At 42.3% G+C, this 24,082-nt stretch overlaps 1 long non-coding RNA gene across 1 annotated transcript; it reads right to left on the reverse strand.

The window, feature by feature from the left end:
- Positions 1-17,912: 17,912 nt before the first annotated feature.
- Positions 17,913-20,238, reverse strand: LOC109372623 (uncharacterized). The gene is made up of 3 exons (XR_002122075.1): positions 20,153-20,238; positions 18,780-18,823; positions 17,913-17,996 (listed from the first exon to the last, which is right to left on the reverse strand). It is a non-coding gene; the product is annotated as an uncharacterized LOC109372623 (long non-coding RNA).
- Between the last annotated feature and the right edge of the window lie 3,844 nt (positions 20,239-24,082).

The following is a 24,082-nucleotide window of genomic DNA, read 5'->3' on the forward strand; positions in this document are numbered from 1 at the left end:
TCACTGCAGCACTTTTTACAATAGCCAAGATATGGAAACAACCGAAATGCTGATCAATAAAAAGATTGGATAATGAAATTGTGGTACATTTATACAATAGAGTATTACTCTGCCATAAAAAAGAATGAAATCTTACTATTTGCCACAAGATGGATAGACCTAGAGGGTATTATGCTAAGTGAAATAAGTCAGACTGAGAGAGACAAATACCATATGATATCACTTATATGTGGAATCTAAAGAACAAAATAAATGAACAAATAAAACAGAAACAGGCTCATAGATACAGAGAACAAACCAATGGTTACTAGATGGGAGGGGGCTTGGGGGGCTGGGTGAGAAAGGTGAAGGCATTAAGAAGTACAAATTGGTAGTTATAAAACAGTCACGGGGATGTAAAATATGCTATGGGGAATACAGTCAATAACATTGAAAAAACTATGTATAGTGTCAGATGGGTAGTAGATTTATTGGGGGATCACTCCATAAATTATATAAATGCCTAACTGCTACACTGTACACCTGAAACTAATATAAAATAATATTGAATGTCAACTATAATTTTTTTTTAAAACTAGTCATAGGGATATAAACTACAGTATAGGGAATACAGTAAATAATATTATAATAACTATGAACAGTATCAGATGGGTAGTAGACTTATTGGAGTTTTCACTTTGTGAGGTATATAAATGTGTAATCACTATGTTGTTTTGTACACTTGAAACTAATAAAAAAAATCCGGAGCTAGATTCTGTTCTACTTTGTATCACAGGGGAGGGGCACACAGGACTTGGTACCCAAGGCAAGTATTCACTAAAACTAGGTTGACAGAAATAAATATTTATTCACCATGTAGCATCTTTAAACTAAAAGAAGCTTTGAAAAGATCACAGGTCTACATTTCATTCCACTTCAATAGCTCAAAACCCTAATAACTTACACAAGTGGCAAAGGATTGTGTGTGGTGAGGTGTATTTAAATTCAAATAGTATGTTGAAGCAATTGGGGGGTTACTTATTCTAATCATAGTTGTGTAAAACTCTCAGGGTGTTTGGGCTAGGAAATAAAGCAAGTTAAAAAAAAGAAAAAGCCTGGGATGTGCCTTACAGAAAATGATTAAAAAGCATGAGTTCGTAGCTGGTTGCCCATCCATAGCACCTGCTACCTGACACTGTGGAGTCTACTAAGCGAGGTGGGTGGCCAAAAGAATCCATAAGGCCACTGGGTTTGACCCCAATTATCTTTTATTGTAAATAGGCCATATGTCAAATTCCAAGATAAATTGGAAACATTCGATCTATCTCCTGTTCCTAGATTAATTTTAAAGATTCGTTTTTTTATTCTTACAGATCCTTTCTTTGGGTTGTTACGCTCTTAGGTTGTAAAGAAAAGACATCTTATATGCCTTTACAGATTCAAGAGGGTTCTATCTTTAAGAATACTGTTGGAAGAAGAGAATTTAACAACCACTGCCCATTTGGGAGAAAAATGGCTGGAAAAGAGCAAGCTCAAAATTTAAGATAATGACCAATACAGTCCACTGAGTTTCTTCATAGGAATCTATGTTTACTAAGGAGGAAAAGTAGCTAAGAAAACATTCATTACCTTGCTTAACAGAGATGGATGCTTTAGCAAATCTCTTCATTTCCCCATGCAAATCATGGCTATATCCATGCAAATCAACACAAATAAATATATCACACATGAAAAATAATATTCCTATGAGGCTTTGAGGTACACTTGAAACAATACTTCCTTAAGACAGACTCTTAAACCACTGAAAAGACCCTGATTTATTCAAAAATGAAAATAATATTAATGTAAACCAACATGACCTGCAACCAAATAGACTCTGCATGAATGATTCAGAACAATGTGATTTTCATAAAACAATTTGGTATTAAAACTAAACAGCACAGCAAAATAGAATCCACATTGCCCATCCCCCACCCCAAGACTCCTGGTCCTGAACAGTTTAATACGCACTTCTGAATTTTGAACACAAATAATCTGTTGAAGAAAGAAGTTCTGTAGAAAGTGGTGGGTTTTCTTCAAATTAATCAGAACGAAGTGAGATGAAAACGTCTAATCAAAAAAGGGCTTTTTCTATTTAGTAAAACACCCCTGCAGTTAGAAAATGTATTGCTACAAAGTGTGTTTATTCTTTTTTTTTTTTTTTTCCTCCTCCATGGGCGTTTGCCTGCCTGCCCGATTGTGGATACAGCACGTTTGTGCTCATTTCTAGATGACTAGGGCTCTAGTTCTAAAATCAGGGCGATTGTTTCCACCCCACCGATAACACAGACAAAACTTCAAGCAGTGGAAAGGCGAAACAGAGCTGGAAAGGGAAGAGCAAGAAAAGCAACAAAAGGCTGAGTGAAGGAAAGAAGATCTTTCGGTCACAGAAAGCAAACAGCGTCCAGCTCTCATCCTGTTTGACCTTAGTTGCTACTTAATTTTGAATTTTGTGTAATGATACTGAAGAAGTGATGAGAGGTAACTGGGGAGAGAGCGACCTCAAATGCCCCTGGGGTCGCGCTCAGGTCCCCATCCACATATCCACTGACCTCTCCTCGTGCCCCTGTCCCCTCCTGACCCAAAGTCGCCTTCCTTACAATGAAGGTCCTTTCGTCCAATACCATCCTTCATTCTTTCTGAATCTATAAAATAGCATTGTTGGATGTTGGGAAGACAGCTAAGGAAGAAAATGTAGAAACACTGAGCTCCGCCTAAATAAAGATAAAAATATATAAAACACACACACACACACACACACACACACACACACACACACACACACACACACATGGCCTAATGAACTTTCCGCAATAAAGCATTAATAAGAACGAAGCAAGATCCTCCCAGTATCAATGGTCATTAATGATGTATCCATTACCAAAAGTGTTAGTGTCACATTGATGACGTAGCTATATAGACCCCTAATTACAATATTGAATAGCCAGCATGTATGATTAATTTATTTTCCTAAGCAAATATACATGAAGAACTTGTTTCCAGAAAATTTTTAATAAGAGTCTCTTTTACACTGATATACAGGTCTTTAGCCACTTGAGAAGCTCATCACACTCTTTAGACTGATCCTGAAAAAATTAAAAAATTAAAAAATTTTAAATATTTACTGTTTATAAGATCAGTGAGAAGAACTGACCACCATCAGGAGATTCAAAAATGCAAAGAATCTCTAGACTTCTTTTTCCTTATTCGGCCAACCTTGAGTGTTTAAGTGCCTGAAATATATAGTGTAGAAAACGAGGCTCTCTGAAAGTTTAGGGAGAGAACACATCTCGCTGGCAGTTGTTGCCGCCTCTGCCTCCATCACCATCCCACTGGCAAAAGAAAAGTGTGAAAACGTGGGCCTTTGGGGGTGATCTAAAATGGGCACATTATCATCAACACACTTCATGAGCTTTGATGATCTTCCTCCACATTCTGAGCCGCAAACCACTGTTGAGGGAAATGTCAGACAGACAGCCACCCTGGGTCTAAGTTCAAATTACTGCTCACCCAGGGACCCCTCTGTGATACTCCGACAATGCCACCGAGAGCTATGGGATATTGGACACATCACTCCACTTTCTGGGTCACTCTTTATGCTGCCATGAGATGAAGATCCCAAATACCCCCTGGGTTCTAAACAAGTTTTGCTCAATGAAAATTAATAGAAAAATTATGCAAAACATCTTTTTCACATAATCTAGTATCTATCATCAACTCAATCAATATCGGAATATCCAATTTTTAGAATGTGGATGGCCTTTGTTGCTGCTATTATTTCTAGTTCTCTTTTATAATTGTACATTTACCTGACACTAAGGGGCAAAGTGGATGACATAGGAAACATACCATTCCACTACTTGTAAGAGAACCCCTAACATGTTTAGTAGGGGGGAAAGTTAAAGCTAAATGTCCTAAAATGGGGGATTTAATATTCCACTTATCTGGTTTTTTTACCTCATATAGCTGAGGAAATTTAAAATTTTAACTGTACATCGTGCATTTCTGAAGTGATCAAAGCACATATTGGCCATGATCTAATTGATCATTTTAACTTCCTCATAAAAGAAGAATAGATTTCTACATTCTGTAGTGCAGGAGGAGGAGGAGTAGGAGGAGGAGGAAGAGGGATTAGGAATGACTGGAATCACAAACAATAAATTCCAGAGTAATACATTCCTTCAGCTGCCCATGCTTCCTTACAAACAAATATGTTCAAATCTATACAGCTATTTATAAACAAAGAAAACATTTAGAAGCTGAGGCTCTACGTTATGTTAATCGAAGCTTCAAGGCAAAACATTTTGTCACCCCATTGAGGGGCACATGTCCTAACAATATCTTTCAAAACTGATTTTTAAGTGTTAGTGGATCTGTAAAAAGAAATTCTAATCTTATGCCCTTTCCATTGCTGCTATATCCCCTAAAACAACTCAAGTTATCCATCTACTATGACAGGGCTTTCTTTACCTCAGTTCAAAATATAAATGTTTGTTGAATGCCTCTTGTGCTCTGAGCAGCATTCCAGGCACCACATAGGTTACAGAGGTGAACAATTAATAAAGGAGAAAAATAGCAAGCGGAGTGTTTTGAATGGAGCATTGGGTGCAGGAACTAGCATGGCTGGGGCTGAAACATGAAAGAACACATATCCTGTGAAACTAAATTGGGAAGTTCATTAGGCAAAGGAGAATTATCAAAGGGGTATGTGTGTGTGTGTATGTTTCTGTTGTTGTCTTTTTTTTTTTTTTTAATTTTATTGGGAAACAGCCATGGTCATTGATTACACATTGCTTTCATGCTACAATGGCCTGGTTGACTCTTTCAAGGAGGGTGCAGCTCACAGTGGCCCATGCGGGAATTGAGNTTGCTCAGAGCTCAAACTCTTGAGCGAGCTTTTAACCAACTGAACCACTCGGCCGGCCCTTGTTGTTGTCTTTTGATTGGTTGTTTTTTGTTGTTGATTGTCTAGAAGACATGATTAGATCTGAGCTTTGGGATGATGGGTTGGGCATCCACATGTAGGGTGAAAGTAAGTAGGAGAGGCTAGTGGTAGGAGGACAGTTGAGACATAAAGACACAAACAATTGTAGCATAAATGGGGAAGAAGGGAACCAAAGTGAAGAAAGTCAGAAATATAACCATCTAAACTTGGCAATGGCTTGGATGTGGAGATAATACAGGAGGCACCACATATAATGCCTTGGCTTTGAGTCCTTGTGAAGCAGGTAAAGGATACGGGTACCTCAACTGAGATAGGAGTCTTTGAAGAGGGAATGGATTTAGGAGGAGCTGAGAAGCTCTAATTAAACAGGCTGAACTTGAGGTCCTCAGAGCACTTCGGGGTAGCTGTACATCAGGAGCTTGGAAATGCATGTCTAGAGCTCAGGGGAAAGGTTGCAACTAGATATGTAAATCTGGAAGTCTTGACAGCCGAAGTCCTAGACTTGACCGAAAGTAGCCAATGGTGAGAAGGAGAAATATGAGGAAAGGTGGGGTCGGGAAATTAAAGACAGCCTGGGTTTCCTGTTCATCACAGACTATGGACTCAACCCATCCCAAAGCTTAGAAATTCTTTCATTCACTTATCCTTCCTCACTCCCAAATATACCCTTCCTTCTGTTATCACCACTTCATATATTGCCTTCATTATTCATATTCTCGGCTCTCTTCTAAGTCACCCTTGTTTTCCTTGGTCCTCAAATCATATAGATCCTTCTCCTTAGAAATCTCTTCCATCCAGCACACTTTTTGCCAACTTCATCCCTGAGCTTTGGGTTCTTGTTATGTCTCACCTAAATGATGGAGACCTATTCCTCATTGAACTCGCAGTCTTTAGTGCTTCCTTGCTGTAGCCCATTCTCCAAATTACCTCTAAGAAGTATCTTTCGAAGAGATCAACTTGATTACATTCGCACCCTATGTTAAAACCTCTGTCAGCCACTTGGTACAGAACGACATCCACATCTGGGGAGAGCTTCCGATGCCTATGTCTACCTGGAGACATGCTGATGACCAAACATCACCTCTCTATGAAGCCTTCCTAGTTGGTCCTTCCTTAGCGTACTCTGCAGAGCTCAGCATGGCACCAAGACTAACAATTTTTGTGACATCTGCTATTTCCATACCAGCTGTGAAGAAGTAGTGAGCGAGGCTAAGGAATCAGAAAGCCAGTGCTTGACAGCAATCAGCAAAGGGATACTGGGGTCCTTGAAAATAACGGTGGGCAATAATAGGAACTGGAAAACGGTGACCCAATGTGATAAAGGTCAAAATCCTTCATGTGCCTCTAAAGGACTAATGACCTGCCCCCTGCCCACCTCTTCAGACTCATCTCAAACCATTGCCCTGGCTCTCTGAGTCAGGTCTCATGGGCCTTCTTGGGGTCCCACCCATGTCGCTTTTCATGGGCTGCTCCCTCTGGCCGAATCACTCTTGCTTGCCTCTGATCTGCTGGCCTAGATCCTTCCAACCTTCCCTGCAGTCTCGCTTCCGCAGGGACCAGCGTCTAACCCTCAGACGAGGCCAGGGGCCCCACACATGTTCTCCTTTGGCCCTGAGATGTTCCTTGACAGCCCTAACTTTTGCAGGTAAATACTTACTACCTGTTTTCAGTGGCACACAGCCACACCATTCTTAGTGGCTAAGAACGCATCAACACAGTTGATTACTAGATGTTACTGAAAACATGATTAACAATCTCACTCTTAAGTGCAGCCCTTAAAAAGTCCAAAGATTCACAGAGCAACATATTACCTGTGATGAAATACAGCTTTCAGGAGGCCAAAGCAGGTTCTCAGAAGTGTCCCTGTTACAGGCTCAAAAGTCCATGGGATTCTTAACAGTCAAGACCTGTCACTGCCAACATTTATAAATGAAAAATGTTTTTTATGATCACAGAACACGAGCACGTGCATAGGCTAGGTGATCACATGACAGCTGTGCCCAGCTGAATCCAAGAGACACACAGATATAGATGGGGAGACAATCTAGACTGCCAGTCTATACTCCAGTAGAGCAGGGATCCTAATTACCATCTTTCCTCCAACACACTCATAGTAGAGCTGCAAGAAAAATTTGTTAAATGAAGGAAGGTGCTGACGTCTTTGAGAAATGAGCACTGTTTAGTCTTTGGTAGATGAGAAGGATGGATAAAAACATGTGGGATAATTCCAGTCTAGACTTCCCACTGCAACTCTGGTTGACCAATAGTTTGGAAACAGCGGTGGGGGAGAAAGAGGGTTTCGATAGTCGGGAGGGAACAGCACTGCTGAGCCAGTTAGGAATAAGACAGGAAAAGCTCTAATTATGTTTCGATGGGAAACCGAGGATGGGGTTGGCTGTTTCTTTTATTTTATTTTTAACCCAAATGTACACAGAGGCTCCAGGTTTTCTAGTAGTGAAATGAGTGCTCCCCACATGCCACTCACATTTGGGAGACTTTTAGCAACCTTCAAAAACCCTGTTTATGCAGCATTTCATTCACCCTCCCCCAACCTCGAGAAGAGCTAATGAAAAGAATTGCCAAGATTATTTGGCAGACCTATCACCGCCAAAATCTTAATTCAGATGTAGATGGTTCAGCATGGCTTGTTTTCTCAAAAGTGCCATTGAGTCGGTGTCTAGCAGGAGCTTAGTATCTATTAGGTCTCTGGAGCTGCCTGAGTGAAAGGTGTTATATACTAAAATGATTGAGTTTCCATACACTCCCAGTTGCTCACAGAGGTGAGAAACAGCTGGTCCATCTTTGGAAGGCAAAAACGTAGGTTCCTTGAACCAACAGCTTTTAGCCACTGTATTCATAAGTTGTAGAATTCACTTCTGATTTTTATTCATAGTAGCCACCTCTTCTAAGCTATTTATTTATCCGCCCATACCTGTCTCATTCTCTAATTGCACTTAAAATCTTTTGGGGGAAAACTGTTATAAAACACGTCCTTGTTACATAAGAGAGCCATATATACACACACAGGTTGATGGCATACTAATTTATCAATATCTAGAATTATTACGAAGAAGCTGTTTGAAAGTGCCCGAACAGTACCTAAGTTTCATTCATTCGTGAGATGATTGATTGCATGTACTCTGCAGAAATGGATTCGTATTTCTGAATACATGTTACTTTATATCCCTCAAAGAGAAAAATACATTTGCACTCAATATGCATTTACAGGATAATACGACACAGGTGTGGTGATGTTAGAAAAGAGAAAGCCAGCTATAAAAAAGAAAAATAAAAAGCTTTTCTAGGGAAGAAACTCAGCTTTCAGAATGGAACTGTGGGTTTGGAAATAGGAAAATAGCCAAATGAGAAAGATGTTTTTCATATTATAGGGAGGCTCAGTCAACCCAAAATCTCCCAAGCAAAGGTCTTAGTAGGGCATGTTATAAGACAAAATCAAGTTTATGGCAACTGATATGTTGATTTAAGCAACTGAGGCCCTTAAGACAGGTTGAACAGGAGGCAGCTACGCAGCGTGGAGCCAACATGAAAAAGAAACGACATGGAGAGGACGCAACATCAAGTGTTGGAACACTCACCCCCTGCTGAGTTTCGTGTTGCTGCTGTATTAAGTGACAGACTGCTGTTGTTGAAGAAGCATTCAGCACTGATATAAAATTTTAAATGTGTCAGTCTCTACCGTGAGCTCACGTCTTTTATATGCCACCACATTCATGCACGTTCGTATCACCAACGCGACTTCACATAAATTTTAAAAACGGAACTCATAGGTTCTTAGGGTCTAGCCATTCCTGCTATGTTTTAGGAACTGGCAAGATGGACAAATAAATTGCCCTAGACGTTACATTTTTTATAAATTGACCAGAATGGCTTTTTACTGACACGGCTCAGAAACCATACCTATCAAAGTACCTGTTCCTGCGAAACATTGAGGTTGGAAATGCCAGAAAGAAATTTTGAGTTCGAAACAACTGAATACTTTTGAATAGATTTTATGATAGCTAAAGGAAAAGACAACTTGAAATTTACTTATTTAGATATACCTTAGCAGCCAAGTGAAAAAGCCAAATGATGATCATGATGATAATACTAATAATAATTCATTTGCTAACATTTATTGAAAACGTAAGTGCTAAGCATTGTGACTTTACATAGGTCATCTAATTTAATGAGACAATGGTATTTACATGGATTTTCTGTTTAATCATAACAAACCAACCAGGCAGATACCCTCGGATATATATTCTGAGAGCTTAGCTTCATTGGTAAGCAGTGAAAAGCACAGACATTGGAGTTAGACTGGGCTAGTATTGGTTACCCCTAACTACCTGCACAAGCTCAAGCAAGTTATTTAACTTTCCGGTTTTGTGTTTTTCATAAAAATAAAAAAAAATAGGAATCTTAATAAAAATTAATTGCTATAAGACATGCAAATGTGTAAAAGAGTGCTGGTACATATCAAACGCTCAGAAAATGATAGCTGTTAGGATTATCCCTATTTTAAAAATGAGTAAACTGAGGCTATGAAGTTCAGAAACCTGCAAAGTCTATACAGCTAATAAGTGGCAGCAATATGGTTCCTGAGCACAAGCTGTTAGCCATACACCATCATGAACACGAAATCTTGAATATACTTTTACAAAGAACTTGCCATTTAAATTTCATATAAGGTACATGCTATAATTATATTTAAATTCCTATATAAATTTACATATAGGTATATAATTATGATTCATATTTAGGATAGAGTCATTTGATTCAATTAGTCATAGAGCCTAGTTAGAATTTTAACCCATTCTTAGTTCCTACTACCTTCCATCATCCTATATTTAATTCCTTTAATTTGAAAACCATTGCTTTTCTACTAAGACAAAATCGAAAAGGAAAAATATTGTATAAAGTATAAACTAATACGAACTCTGTCAATCATAGAAACGAATAGGTTCTTTTAGTGTTTTTAAGTTAAAACGTTAAATCATACATCTGACTCACAATTGTATCCTTTTAAACTTTTAAGTCTTACCCTTTAAAATTTCATGAAAATAGTACCTAGGAGGCTGGAAGAATTTAGTAAAGATAAAATGAACTTTCAAACATTTTCTTTGGTTTCCTTGGTCTGTTTTTTAGAGCCACCAACTGCTAAAGAGTCCCAAAATGAACTCAAAATCGCTACAATCTACTTGGTATCCTGTTATCATACCCTAATGACCACTAGCCTTTAATATTTGGATACTTGGCAATACACCGCAAGACAGAAAAGTTACGGCTTCCCAAGCCCTTGAAAACTTTAATTCAAGAAAATAACTTACAGATGAAAATGCAAAGTCAATTCTCAGGACTAAGTAGATATCTGACAGAGCACAGGTCATCCTAAGTTAAGCACAAGCTGGCACATGAATGCCTTCTAGACTGGGCACCAACGTGCCCCCCCCCCCGCCTTGGGCAACTGCTTATCTCACCTTAGCCAGCTGACTCCCACCTCACCCACGTGATCAAAAGTAGGGTCAACCCAGGTGAATTCCCCAGGAAATTATGCTGAGTGAAAAAAGAAAAGCCAATCCAAAAAAGTGAAATTCTGAATTATTCCATCTGTGTAATATTTTGACAATATAAATACTGTCCGTTTGAAAGGGCTGAGCTGGAAGCATGTAGCATACATAACAGGAGCATAGAAACACATTTAAATCAGACCAGAGGGAAGCTGGAAGGCTTCCTGGAAGAGGTGGTATTTGAAATGAATTCTAAAAGACAAGGAGGGCAGAGAAGTTGGGGATGGGAGGAAGCAGGAAGAGGTAACAGCACCAACACGTAGAAGGCCTTGAAGTGTGACATGTCCTCACGTGCTGGATGGGCAGGAGTTCCATATGGCTGGGCAGACCCTGCATAGGGGCAGGGTGACAACAGTTGGAGGAGATACTAGAGATGAGGCAGGGTGGGTGGATCAGAAGGCACTCTGAGCTGGGTGCAGACACAATGAACCTTATCCTAAAGGACAAACCTTATCCATAAAATCCATCAGAGGATTGTAAGTCATTGGAGACATTATCAGATTTGTGTTTCAGAAAGATCAGCGTACTGCTGAGAAATGGGAACAAATCGGCAGTCTAAAAATCTTTTTAATGGCGTTTGCTGCGTTTTTGAATTTTGTATTTTTGAAAAGCTGTGTGCTTAAAGAAACACAGTCACAGAGAAGGGGAAGGAGTCTTCCTGAGATGGTTTTAGAAGGGTCCATGTGAGAATCACTGTCTTCTACGCACCTCTCGGCACCCACAATCTCTGCACATTGCACACTTATCTGAGATGTCCCAGATGCCCAAAACACCCCACCTCTTTGAGTGGTACAGGAACCCGCTCTCACCTCCACTTACTAAACTGTGGGGTGGGACTCTCTGGGGGGCTGCCCACCGGGTTCAGAAAGAGAAGAGACTGAGGTACACAGCTGGGGTGGCAGGGAGGGGACAGGGAATAAAGCACTAGCGTATGCAATGCCGCCTCTAGCATTCACTCCCGGGGCTAGTGCTGGGTTCCAGGCTGTCTGGGGTTAGGCCACCCTCTCTCAGAAGGAGCCTTCGGGGTTAGCTCATTTGTTTACTATTCCACCCTCTCCCCCACTGCAGGGCTCACAAAGAAGGAATACGGAGGCCAAACTTGGCCTGCAGAGGACAAGCCAATATTCTAATGCAGAGGAGCCAACTGCCAACATTTAACTGTGGGGGATTTCACATACATATGAAAATTTCAAGATCCTTTTGGGGAAAGGAAAAAAAAAAAAAGATCTGGCAATAGTGGCCTCTCACGGAGGCAATAATTTTGACTGTAGCCTGGTAACGAGCCAGGATGCTGACACTGGAGGCCTAGAATTGGACTATCTATGTTCTAAAATACAGGGTTTAGGAGAACAGCAGTGAGGCTGGCCATTCTTAGCAGCGGCTTGAACTGCTGTGCCCCTTGCGCTTGGGAGGCCCTACCCCCGTCTCTCACAGCATTCTCGCTGGTGACGGGAGGCACATACTTCCAACATCAACAGTCTGCAAGGACGGTTGGTTCCCTCCAGGGCTGTGTGTGTTTTGCCACCAACACACTGACCTCCCCTTACAGCATGCTGGCCCACGGCTCAGAGCTGCGCATGTGAATGGCTCTCCCGCTAGATTGAGCTCGCTGAACACACATACCATTTTCCTTTCATTATTTGATCTGGAGCAAGGTCTTGCACAGTGCCTGTTGGACCTGGATACAAATAATAGTAAACATCATAATGTGACGTCATGTAATATAAAGAAAAGAGCATTGCATGGGCTTTGAAGCTAGACCCCGTTTCAAATTTCAGCTCTCCTTCGCAATTCAGGCAAATTACTCCATCTCTCTGAGTTTTGCTTGCTTTTCCTATAAAATGGGCACATGTGATTACTGTGCAAATGAATTCACACAGTGAAATCCTTCTAACTCAATACCTAGCTCAAGGAGGTAAATAAACGTGAGTCCCCTTTGCCTTGGGATGCTTGTGGAATAACTGTTTATATACATAGTAATCTGTTGTCTTTACTACCAACACATTTTCATGCAGTTTTTGGCCTTGGGGCGTTTTGCTGAGGAGTGCGGGTGTCTGAGGAAGAGGGTTCCAAGTGGAAACAAGAACAAATTCAATGCCTGAGGCTGGATTGCCCCCAGCATGTTTGAGGAACCACAGGGAGGAGTGAAGAAGGGAAAGTAGTATGAGAGATTAGGAGAGAAAATTAAGGGTATGAGGAGGCAGGCCAGGGTTTTGTAAACCTATGAACAAGTGAGAAAACCATGAAGAGTTTTGGCAGCGTAGTGAGATCTGACTGCATAGCACATCACTCCAGGTGCTGTGTGAGGATAGACCACTGAGGAGGCTCCTGCACAAACCCAGAAAACGGAGGAAGGGGGCTTGGACCCAGGTGGTAGCAGTGGAGGTTCAGAGAAGTGGCCTGATTCTGACATTGGGAAAGCAAATCCCACATAATTTGCTGATGGATGAGACGTAGGGTGTGGAAAAACGAGAAGAGTTGAGAATGGCTGCCACGTTTGTAACTCGAGCCACTGGGAAATGGAGCTGCCATCTCCTGAGAGCACAGCATGGGGGTGGCAACGTCTCCCAGGGCCACTTGGAAGCCACAGTGAGCTGCAAAACTTGCAAGCGGTGGAGGGGAATTTAAATTCAAGTTGTCTGATGCAAAAATCAGGCCTCTTTTCCTTCCTATCCTGCTGTGTCCAATACAATATGTTGTCAAGTTCAGAGTAGGGAATTGTGTTGCGGGTATGAGGGCAGAGTTAGGAAAGGGGTAATATCTGAACAAGGGACAGAGCAGGGAGGCCACAGGGCCTACTTGACATGAAGAATAGCAAGGTCAAAGGTCAGGAGACCGGAAGGTGTGTACTCTGCTGTGTTCTCAACTGCACATAAATACATGGAGAAAAAACTAGAATGATACAGAGGGTAATTGAAGACATTGAATACCATGCTTGGGAGCTAAAATTTAAGACAATGGGAAGCTGTGGAAAGCAAGAAGTAAAAGGTGAGATGGTTTGGACTATGTCTTTAAAAAAGAGCTTTAGGGCCAGCCGAGTGGCGCGATGGTTAAGAACTGGCTTGGGATACCAGGGGACCCGGTTCGGATCCCACATATGAGGGCCAGTGACACTGCCCTCCACGGCTAAGATGCTGAACAACAGCTCAACATGGAGCTGGGCTGCGTGAGTCGCCTGCGACGGCGTAGGCTGCAGCCCCTGTGGCAGTGGGTTGCCATGGGCTACCGTGTGTAGCCGGCAGCCAGCGTGAGCGGCCAGCAGCCGCAGTGAGCGGCCGTCCAGAAGCCGGCGACTGATCTGCCTCGCCCGGGAAGAGTGCAATGATGGTGCCAACTTGGGCCAGTGAAGCAACGTCCTCCACAACTAGACTGAAGAACAAAAGGACAGCAACTTGTCTGTTCCCCTTCCCCCAATTCCCCAGCTCTGTTCCCATCCCCCCAATTCCCCAATAAAAAAAATGATAAAAATAAAATCTTAAAAAAAATAAAAATAAAAAAGAGCTTTAGAATCAGTGGAAATGATGATTGGAGAAACGAGAGATTAGAAACCAGCAGACTAATGAAATATTCCAAACCCTCATTCCAAACCCTCATTAGGGTAATGCTACAAAGACCAAAAAAAGGCATGATTTAAGGAATGTTTGGCAGTGAAACTGACAGTACTTTAGACTGATTAATGAGGCAGGTGAAGGTGAGGGACACGTCAGGGGCGTCTGGCTTGCTTGGCTTTGAGATAGATGTAATGAACAGAGAGGAGATGCAGAGGAGGGAGCAAGGTTAAAGGAGAACAATAGCTGGATGTAGGTGCTATTGAGTTTAAGGACCCTGTATGCATACGCGAATGCAAAGTTTTTCAATAGTCTTCCTTAATCAGGAGAGAAATTAGGGCTAGAAATCCAGATTTAGGAGCCATTCGCATAGACGTGATATCAGAAGATTTGGGCATAAATGAGATGACCTGGGAGACAGGGCAGCCTAACGAAAAAGAGGCCAGGCACAGAACCTTGAGGCACGGTGCCTTTGAGGGGCAGCTGGGAGAGGTGAGGCGGAGCCAGGAGACTCTCTCCAGGACGGGAGGATGAGGGGGTAGGAAGAGGGCTGTCAGGCACATCAGGTTTCATAGAAAGTCAATTAACAAGGAGCTGCCGCTGCACTGGATGAGAGGAACCCTCTGGTAGCCTTCCGGAGAGCAGATTTTCTACAGTGCTTGGAGAGGAAAGCAAAAGGTAGTGGGAGAAATAAAACCTTAGAAAGCCGAGTTTCACAGGAAGTCTGGACGTCAAGGAAATCAGAAACGACCATAACACATCTAGGAAAGTGTGTTTGCTGTCGCTGTCTCCTTATTTTTAATCTCTGTTTTTATTAAGACATGAGGAAACACGGAGGGGTTTGTCAAGGCAAGGATACGCCAGAGAGGAGGGACAAGATGACAGATACAAAAGAGAAAGGGGACATTTGATGGCACCAGGCAATGGAGGACATTTGGAATGGTCACAATGGAGAGTGGGCTAAAAAGCACCCTCGGCAGCAAGTCAGATGAGCAACAACTCAGGTTTCCAGGAGAACGGGGAATAGAAGAAAGGAAGAAATGAGCACAGAGGCATCATGGGAGAAGACAGGAAGAACGGAGCTGGGCCCATCCAATGTCTACGGTGACCGAAAGGCGATTTAAGCTCTGATTCTTGGGGGGATCTTCCTGCTAGACAGTGAGTAATGTGGGCAAATGGGTAGGTACTGAATGGAATGGCCACAAGTCACTTTTTATCTCGCTCTATCCCCGCGGATCACAGAGAAGCAGCTGAGGTTGTTTCCTGGGGTGAGGCTCCAGGCCAAACCAGGGCCTTCACATCTGCTTTGACTCCCTTCAAACTCATCATGATTTAAAATGAAAAGTTCGTACGGTATTGACTTGAAGGGCCACAGTCAAACGGAAAAATCTCCAATTATAAAACTCCAGCCAAGCCAGAACATAAAGCCCAGAGGAGAATCATAAGGGCCCGTCCAGGCCCACAATAAAACTGTGATAAAGTGGGATGTGGCTCCTCGTTTAATTGGGTTTGTCCATGTTTCTGCGACAAACGATTTGAGGAAGAAAAAAGTAGGTCTTTCCTTAAAAGAAAAAATAAGAGGGTTTTTTGGTGTGTGGTTTTTTTTTAAAGCCAGCAAAGACCATATCGATATGTCACCAAACCAGGTTTGCTGTATTTTAGGGTTGAAGGTGTTAGGAGCGAAACTCAGAATGGTGGATTAGAGATTCCCCGACACTAGTGATGTTTTCTCTAGGAAAACATCTGTCTGCCCTCTGGAGAGATAACACTGGTCTTCAGAAATCTGTGCACTCAGGTGTATTTAAATTTGAGTACTTAGGGGTCATTGAATAAGCTGAAACCTCGTGCATTAAAAATCCCATTTTGTCTGTTGGGGCCGAGTCTGCAGTGTGTCAGAAAAGCCATAGCTCTCTGCTCCCTGTTCTGTTCTTATATGCTAAAGTGATTAAGGGTCAGGTTAGTCCAGAGTTGTTTTTGCAATAAACAGAGTATGATTTTATTTATGACCTACTTGCCTCTTACCTGTTTTACTGCTACTAACACATTATCTTCTAACCACAAGGAAGGCGTTGTTCTCTCTGAAACTTGCCCAACTCCCCACCCCTGAATTTAACAGGCTTCTTTCTAATCTCCATGGGACTTGGCTGTTATATCCCTTAAGCCCTTCCTCGTCCAGTACTTTGCAAAGTACTTATTTGTACACTTGGGGTATGCACCTCGGTTCCCTCCCACAAGAGCTGGGTACAGAGGTAGGAAGCCATTCATCTGCTTTGCTTTCCCTGAAGCACCTGGCCCCTTTGTAATCAGTCAATACTGAGGTGATGAAATGAAGCAAGAAACCAAGGTAATAGCAGATGATGAGATCACCATCAAGTATGGTTTGCAGACAACTGGATGTGCCATTTCCTCTGGAACGGAGGCCATCTTGTCCTGAAATGACATCTCATGTACAAGACGGGTATACAAGCAGTGTGCTAATCACTGTACACTTGCTGCCAATCAGACCCCTAGAACTTTTCTGCCTGTTTTTCCAAAAACCAAATAGTCCTGAACCAACAGAAGTCGAGAGTGCCAACCTAGATAGCCCAAACATGTACAGTGATGAGACCCGATAAAACCCTGCTTTAGCCGATGCCAAGACACCTCACCAGCTTGCACCATCATTAAAAGAAGTTTCTTACCATCCTCAGTCACAATTCAGAGACTTCAATTTCACAAGTGGAACCATAGCCTGGGGAGAGTACTTTCTACTGCTAAGGCAACCAGCTGCAGCCCTGCCTGGGGAGATTCTAAGATGGCATGGGAGGTTGTTGTGAGTTGAGTTTATTTAAAAAAAAAAAAAAAAAAAAGGGCATTTACAATAGTAGGTTTTTTTTGTTTTTTTTAAGGCACATGTCCCAGCGTCTGAAACACATTCTGCCTGTGACCCTGGTGGCGCAGGCTCGCCAGAGGACATGGAAACAAGGTAAAGGTGGTTTTTGCCTCATCTGTAACTCAGTCTGGACAGCTGAACCCCGGCCATGATGACAGAGGATTATACCGAAGCCCTGCGGGCAGATTCAAGGAAATGAGTGATAATATCATCATTTATCCAGTGCCTGCTCTCAACCAGATGCCATGTTAAATACCTTATATGTATTGCTACAAATCCTCATGATATGTCTAAGGAGAGCATTTTCCTCTGGACCCAATAGATGAGGAAACTAAGGCTCAGAGAGGTTCAGTATCTTGCTCCAAAGTCCCACCACTCCGAAGCGCCCTACTGATTTAAGGACAAATCCCACCTTGGAATTCCAAAGTCCATACCCTTCCCTTTTCATCAAATTCCCTGCACACAACACAGATTCTAAACAGGAAGGATTACCTTGAGAAAGGATGACACTCATACTCATTAAAACAAAGTCCCGAAAATGTAAGCACTCACATTGCCTGACACTGGGAGGCCATAACTAGTCACAGAGCAGAGAAGTCCAGAAATGCTGTCCAGCTATGTAACAGATGCGCAGGAACTTGAATTCCGAGTCAGGATGAGCTCAGATCTCAGCATTACAGTTTATTTGCTGTGTAATGTAAGCAAATCACTTAGCTTCTCCATGCCTCAGCTCACTGCATCATTCTAAGAGCTGAATGACATCATCCATACAAAATAGTAGCTTAGTGTTTGACGCAAAGTCAGTACTTAATTGTTTTGTTACTATTCTCTATCCACCCACCCAAAGTAGTGCCTCTTCCTGACGTGGGATTCAAGGTCCTCCAGGATTAGGCCCTGGCCCTTCAGCAGCAACCTTCATTAACTCCCATCTTTCCCCACCCCAACATCCTTACTCCATCGAACTCCTCGGGGGATGGAGCTCAACTCTCACTTCCTTCCGAAGGTGGCTCCACGTAGGTATCTGCAGTTACACCATCGACAGGCTCCTGTGAATAAGTTTGTCAAGGATTAGTCTCCAGCCAAAACAGTTTGGACACTTGTTTGAGTATTGATTCAGGTTGCTGCATCTCACTCCCCACAAGAAGTCACCCGAAATCCTCGCGTTACCGTGAGGCTTCAGTGCCGGTCAATTTGGTGTCAGCTGCCTGATGTGGTAAAACGCACACTCAACAGCCTATTTCAGATTGAGATTCCTGCCTCACCTTGCCCTGGTGCAAAACGCACGTTCCTGTTTTTAAGTAAATTAGAGCAATAGCTGACTGGATAAAAATGGCTTTTCAGAGAATATCTGGAGAAAACTTCTAGAGATACTTTTTTATAGTCCAAAGTTATGATGCTCAGAAGGCAAAATTCTTTCCTTTGAGGCTTCTTGTTGTGGGAAGATAGAGGGTACAGCGTGAGAGGGACGTAAGGAATAAAAGTGAGAAGCCAGGCAGGGTGGCCACACATGAGAGGGAACAATTGTCCCGATGGTAAAAAGTGAATGGCAGATCAATAAAACAATTTTCAGAGAGATTTGATTCATTTCCGGGTTGCTCCGTTATATCAGATATGACAATTTTAGGGAAGATGTAAAACGAGATCGTGTTCTTAGGTGGCCACGTCAGGCTGGTGGCATTGTGTTATTCACCCCCTTGTACTGAGCCACCCAGACTCCCAGGTCCTATGTGAAAAGCAGTATTACAGTGACCCTGATCAGCTCAGTCTGCACTGTGACTGATACCCCCCAAAGTCCCCCGGTTAGCAAATACAGAGAATGGAAACTTTACCTGATTCATTCTTTCATCGCCTCCTTGCACCCAGCACAGCACCCCTGGAAGAGATTATGTGTTTAGTAAGTACGTGGTGAGTTGACCTGGACCTTTGCTGAGTCACTTTAGGAATTCTAAGGCAGCGTGACGCTGCTCTCCAGAATACCAAACAGGTATCATCGGATTTTGATGAGTGTAAACCATCGCTTCTTAACATTTCCCCTTATGATGCCAGAAGGCATTGATTCCTTGGTTGATTTTTTATACGAGGTCTGACAATTACGTTCGCAAACTGTTTGCACTGATGTTGCTAACCTTTTTGATATCAGAGGGATTGTTCATTATGAATTTGTACCAACTGGACAAACAGTTAACCAAGTTTCTATTTGGAAGCGCTGAAAAGGCTGCCCGAAAAAGTTAGGCTGGCGTTGGGGCATAGCTTCCCAAGGGGAGTACTTCGAAGGTGACCGTAGTGATATTCAGCAGTGAGGTATGCAGCACTTTTTCTAGGATGAGTTCGTGATCGGAATTGTCAGACCTCATTTATATACAGAGGGTGTCAAAAACTGTATACACATTTTAAGAAAGGAAAAAAGTATTAAAATTGTAATACTCAATATATACCGATAACAAAAGATGAATACAAGTCATGTTTGACTTCTGCAATTACAGGAGGTGCTCAAAGTGGCTACCATCAGTGTCCAGACACTTCTGATTATGGCGAACCACTGCTTGAGCAATGTTGACCAAAATGCCCACTTGTATACATTTTTTTGGCACTCCGGTATATAGTCCAGTTCTGATTCTCAGAAGGCAATGTTGTTCTTCAACTCCACAGCCACCTCTGGGCTCATGCCCTTACAATGGTACCAATAATAGGATATTATAAGCCTCTTCCCTGAGGATAAGAGAGCATTTTTAACTATGTCACTGTGTCAGCAGCACTGAAGTACTTTAATGGGTACTGACAACTACACATTTGTATAGTAGGAGCGAAGAAAAACAGAGTATCTGGGTTACATGTGCAGACTAATCAAATCACTATTTCACAGGATCCCCAACAGCAGACATCCCTAAACATGGTGATGAAGAGATATCCACAGAAGCAACCACATTAGGATGCTCAAGCTCTTCACAAGCCATCCGCCCATGGACAGTAACACCTGTCTGTAATGCATGCTGCTCAGAGAAGTCAAAGCATCCTTCCAGACAGGAGTTATCATGCTTCCTAGAGCACATGCAGGAGGGGATCACACAAACAATCTGCCTGGAAGCCATGTCTGGGCTTAAAATTATCTATGATATTGGAAAGATCACAGGGAACTTTGCACATGCCTCGATATTGGGCCAAAAAAACCAAACCAAAACAAAAGGCAAAGACACCTACTTACCTATGAGAATGAACCAAGGAGCTATGGTGAAGAAGCCCTATCCATTATAGGACTGCTTAAGAAGACAAACCTGTCAATCCTGGGAACTTCTTCAAAACGACTTAAAGTACCCTGAAATAGATTATTATATTGATCAAAACGATTCATTTTTTTGTTGTTGTTTATTTCTTTTTGGTTTGGCACCTCTTCTCTAAGTCTTATCTCCCAGTTAGATTGTTCATTCCCACTTAACCTTGTCCATTCTTCTATGTATCACCTGACAGAACTATAGTTTGCAGTGAACTTGACAATTAGAATGGAAGCCCGATGACAGCAAGGACAGGTCCATCTTGTTTGCCATCATAGATAGCCCAAGGACCCAATTGTCTGCCCAGAGTTGGAGTCTCAACAGTCGAAGGAGTATGTGCATACAAAGAGCACTCAAGGAACATGACTACTTGCCATGTGCTGGGAATGTGCTAGGTGCAGGTCAGGCAAACAAAAGGAATCAGAAGTCATCGGAGCCCGGCTTGTGGAATCAATGAATAGCAACATCTACAAACTCGATTAAAAAGCTGAAAGCTCCAAGACAAACAAGAGTTCATTCCTTCCTCCCCCTCCCAAGCCATCGTTTCATACCACAGAGTTTTGCCAATTCAGTTGAGGTCACAAGGGCCCAAGTGGTATGAAGTGCAGAGAGCAGTTGGGAAGATGTGTGATGCTCCCTGCAAAGGAGAGTTGCTTTCAGGCCACTGAATGAGCACCAGGTCAAATAAATACTTTCTTCACTGCCATCCAGTGTTGGCTTTTCAGCTGCCCTCACCCCCGACCCCCACCCCCACCCCCAGGATCCATCACAGCCCCAAAGCAAAGAGTACACAGGAACTGGGGACGCTCACCTGCCTGTCCAGGGCCTACTTGTCACTGGGGAGCACAAAAGACATCTTCCCAGAGACTGAAGCTAGTTGGGTAGAAGGTGGCTGTCTCCTAAAGCGGTGTGGTTTGGGGGCTGCCTGCATCCTAATGGTGGTGCTGGAAACAAAAGTTCAGGTTCCCTCCCAGGCCTACAGAATGAGACTACTGGGGAAAAACACATGAATCTTCATTTTTCACAATGCTCTGATTTTTACACACACTCAAGTGTGAGCCTCATAGTCTCTACTGGTTTTGTATAGGACCAGCCCAGAGAAGTTTCTCTAGCAATAAGGGGCTGTATTATGGAGGGTCTGCACATCCCTTGATTGTGTTACTTTGGGCTGAGAAACATAACTCTCTGCAAAAGCCTGCAAGAAAATAAGAAGCTGGGGAGTGGGGGTGAAGGGAAGGGGGATAGGGTATTTTCACCCAGCAATTAGACAGTGAAAAGAAGTACAGGCCCATAGGAGGGAACAGGCAGGCCATGTTATTAAAATATATACAGCACTTCATGACTTAGGCTCCTGGTAGCTCCCTAGCGCTCTTCGGTTTAAATCCTGTACTAATGATGTGTCAGAATGATAGATTATCTTAGCTCTCGTAGAGGCCTCCAGATTAAAACTCTGATAACACACAGCTCTGACCAGGGCACGGAGAATTGGGCACCCCCCTATACCTTCCTAGGGAATCAAAATGGGGGCAGCCATTTTGGAGAGGAGTTTGCTAAGAATTATCAAGGAAAAATGCACTTTCCTTTTGGCTGCAGTAATTAACCCTGAAGACATACTATACTTGCCAATCCATGCCAATATTACGTGTACTGCTAAAATAAGAAATCTCTGTTACGAAACTCTTCATTTATATGGTGCCAGAAGGAGACTAGACTTTGGGTGTTGAGCACACAATGGAATATATACAGATGCTGTATTATAACATTGTACACCCGAAACTGATGTTATTAACTGATGTTACCCCAATAAATTTAATTTTAGTTTACTTCCTTTCTTTTCAATAAATTTAATTTTTAGAAAAGAAACTGTTGCATTCGCCTAACTTACTTGATTTTCATTTTGTATAAATATAATGTGCTACTAAAATTAAATAATAAATTATCTTACTAATAAAGTAATACGATATCACTAGCATTGAGAAGACAATGAGTACTTATTGAGTCCCTACTGTGTGCCAAGCACTGTGCTAGGTGCTTTTAGTGTAACCTCTTCAACAACCTGCAACTTGATATGACTTTCCCCATTTTTTCAGATAAGAATATTGAGGCTCAGAGGTTATGTAACTGGGTCAGGGTCACGGCTGACAAATGCAGACTCAAACTCCAAGATTCTCCCTTCAAACCAATTCTCTTTAAAACTTATACCACCAGGCAAAGGAACATCCGAAAGCATTACCACTTCTAGAAACATCAGCACTGTAGCATTTCTGAATGCATTTGCCTTGCTTCATCATAACACTTTTAATAAATCAAGAAAGAGCAGGAATCTTTATGTTGACAGGCTATGTGTGGCAGGAGGAGCCATTTGAACGAAAAATCATTTGCAATATGTTAAGCCCGCTTTAATGACTCGAAGGAGAGGAAAAACACTCACGAAGATTTTTCTAGGCCCTTTCAGCTGCTTTCCTTTTGGCTCACAAAACTTCCATCGCTGTCTTACAGCAGTGGAAGAATTACTCTCATCCCACAGAGGACTTGAAGGTTTCTCTCTAATAGCTCTGTTCAGTGCTTGAGTAAACAGAAGTAATTCCACTACTTCTTTAAAACTCTGTCCCTCGTATTTAGTCAGAGGGATGCGAGGGGATGTGTAGAAATGTGTGGCTGAGTTCAGATTCACTGCCTGGGGTTACAAGGCTCCACGCCAAGTTTTCACCTACATGGAATCATTCAGCAGGCTTAACCACTCTGCCTCTACCCAAAGGAAAACACTAACATGATTTAACTGCAGTTAGGAATTCCAGTAGGTACTTACTAAATGTGGCATAATCTTTTCCATGCGTGGAGAGAAGGAAGTCATTCCGCTAATCTACGCCTCACTCCAAACAATCACATTTCAGAGCTCCGTCCTCCGTAAAAGCTGGAATTCAATGAACTTTAAATTTATTTGGTATAAAAGATGTAATTATGGGAACTACAGCACATTCAGGGATACAAGAGCTTTACAAAAAAAAAAGGTGTACATGGCTAACATACATCAAAAACACTCAACGGTTTTCTTTGATAAATCATTTTTACACTTGGCCTACAACTTCTCTTTTACGTCATTATTTAAGATCATTTCAATGACATGATATGGGTGAAGGGGAATGAACTAGTAATGTAGAGAGAAGGGCGAAATTCACTCTGTAGACGATAGGAGAGTGAGCCTTCTAGAGAAGGGAGCTACATGAAAGGGGATAGGGTCTGGGAGAGAATTTCTGGCCAGGCCTCGAGACTGCATGCACTGTGGTTCTACCCGTTTGTAGTTTCTCTGTGATCTCTTGCCAAAAGCAGATAACTTAGCAACGGTAAGAATAAAGGAATGATTTACCTTATAGCTGCTGTGGCAGGAAAATCACTTTACAGTGCTTTTCTTACAGGCAATGGGATAGCAAAGCCCACAATCCAGGGTCTGCCATGGAAAGGTAGCACCATGTATAATGAAAAACTAGTTTAGAGAACTTCGAAGGAGCTAAGCGCACCAATTTGAAATGAAGAAAATCAAGGCTAAAAAAACCAGGTCAGTGTCAAAATGTATTAACTTAGAAACTCACAGGCAAATGTTTCAGATAAAAAGACAAACTTAATTGTCGCCGCTGTTACCCGAGTGGCTTAGCACGTTGTGACTTCAAAGCGAGCTGTGTGTTTCTCCAGCATCGGCCTTTCAAACTGGGGTGGGGGTGGGGAGAACAGGTGGCTGCCATCAATTTGACTGCCTCTTTGGGAGGATGGTGTAAGCCATGTTGTAAGCTAAAGAGTAAACCATATGAGTAGTTTTAAGGAGGTGTTTAATGCTCGAGGTCGTTAGATGGGATGTTGTGCCGTAG

Source organism: Hipposideros armiger, unplaced genomic scaffold (genome assembly GCF_001890085.2).
Source record: "Hipposideros armiger isolate ML-2016 unplaced genomic scaffold, ASM189008v1 scaffold_650, whole genome shotgun sequence".
In the NCBI taxonomy this organism is placed as follows: Eukaryota; Metazoa; Chordata; class Mammalia; order Chiroptera; family Hipposideridae; genus Hipposideros; species Hipposideros armiger.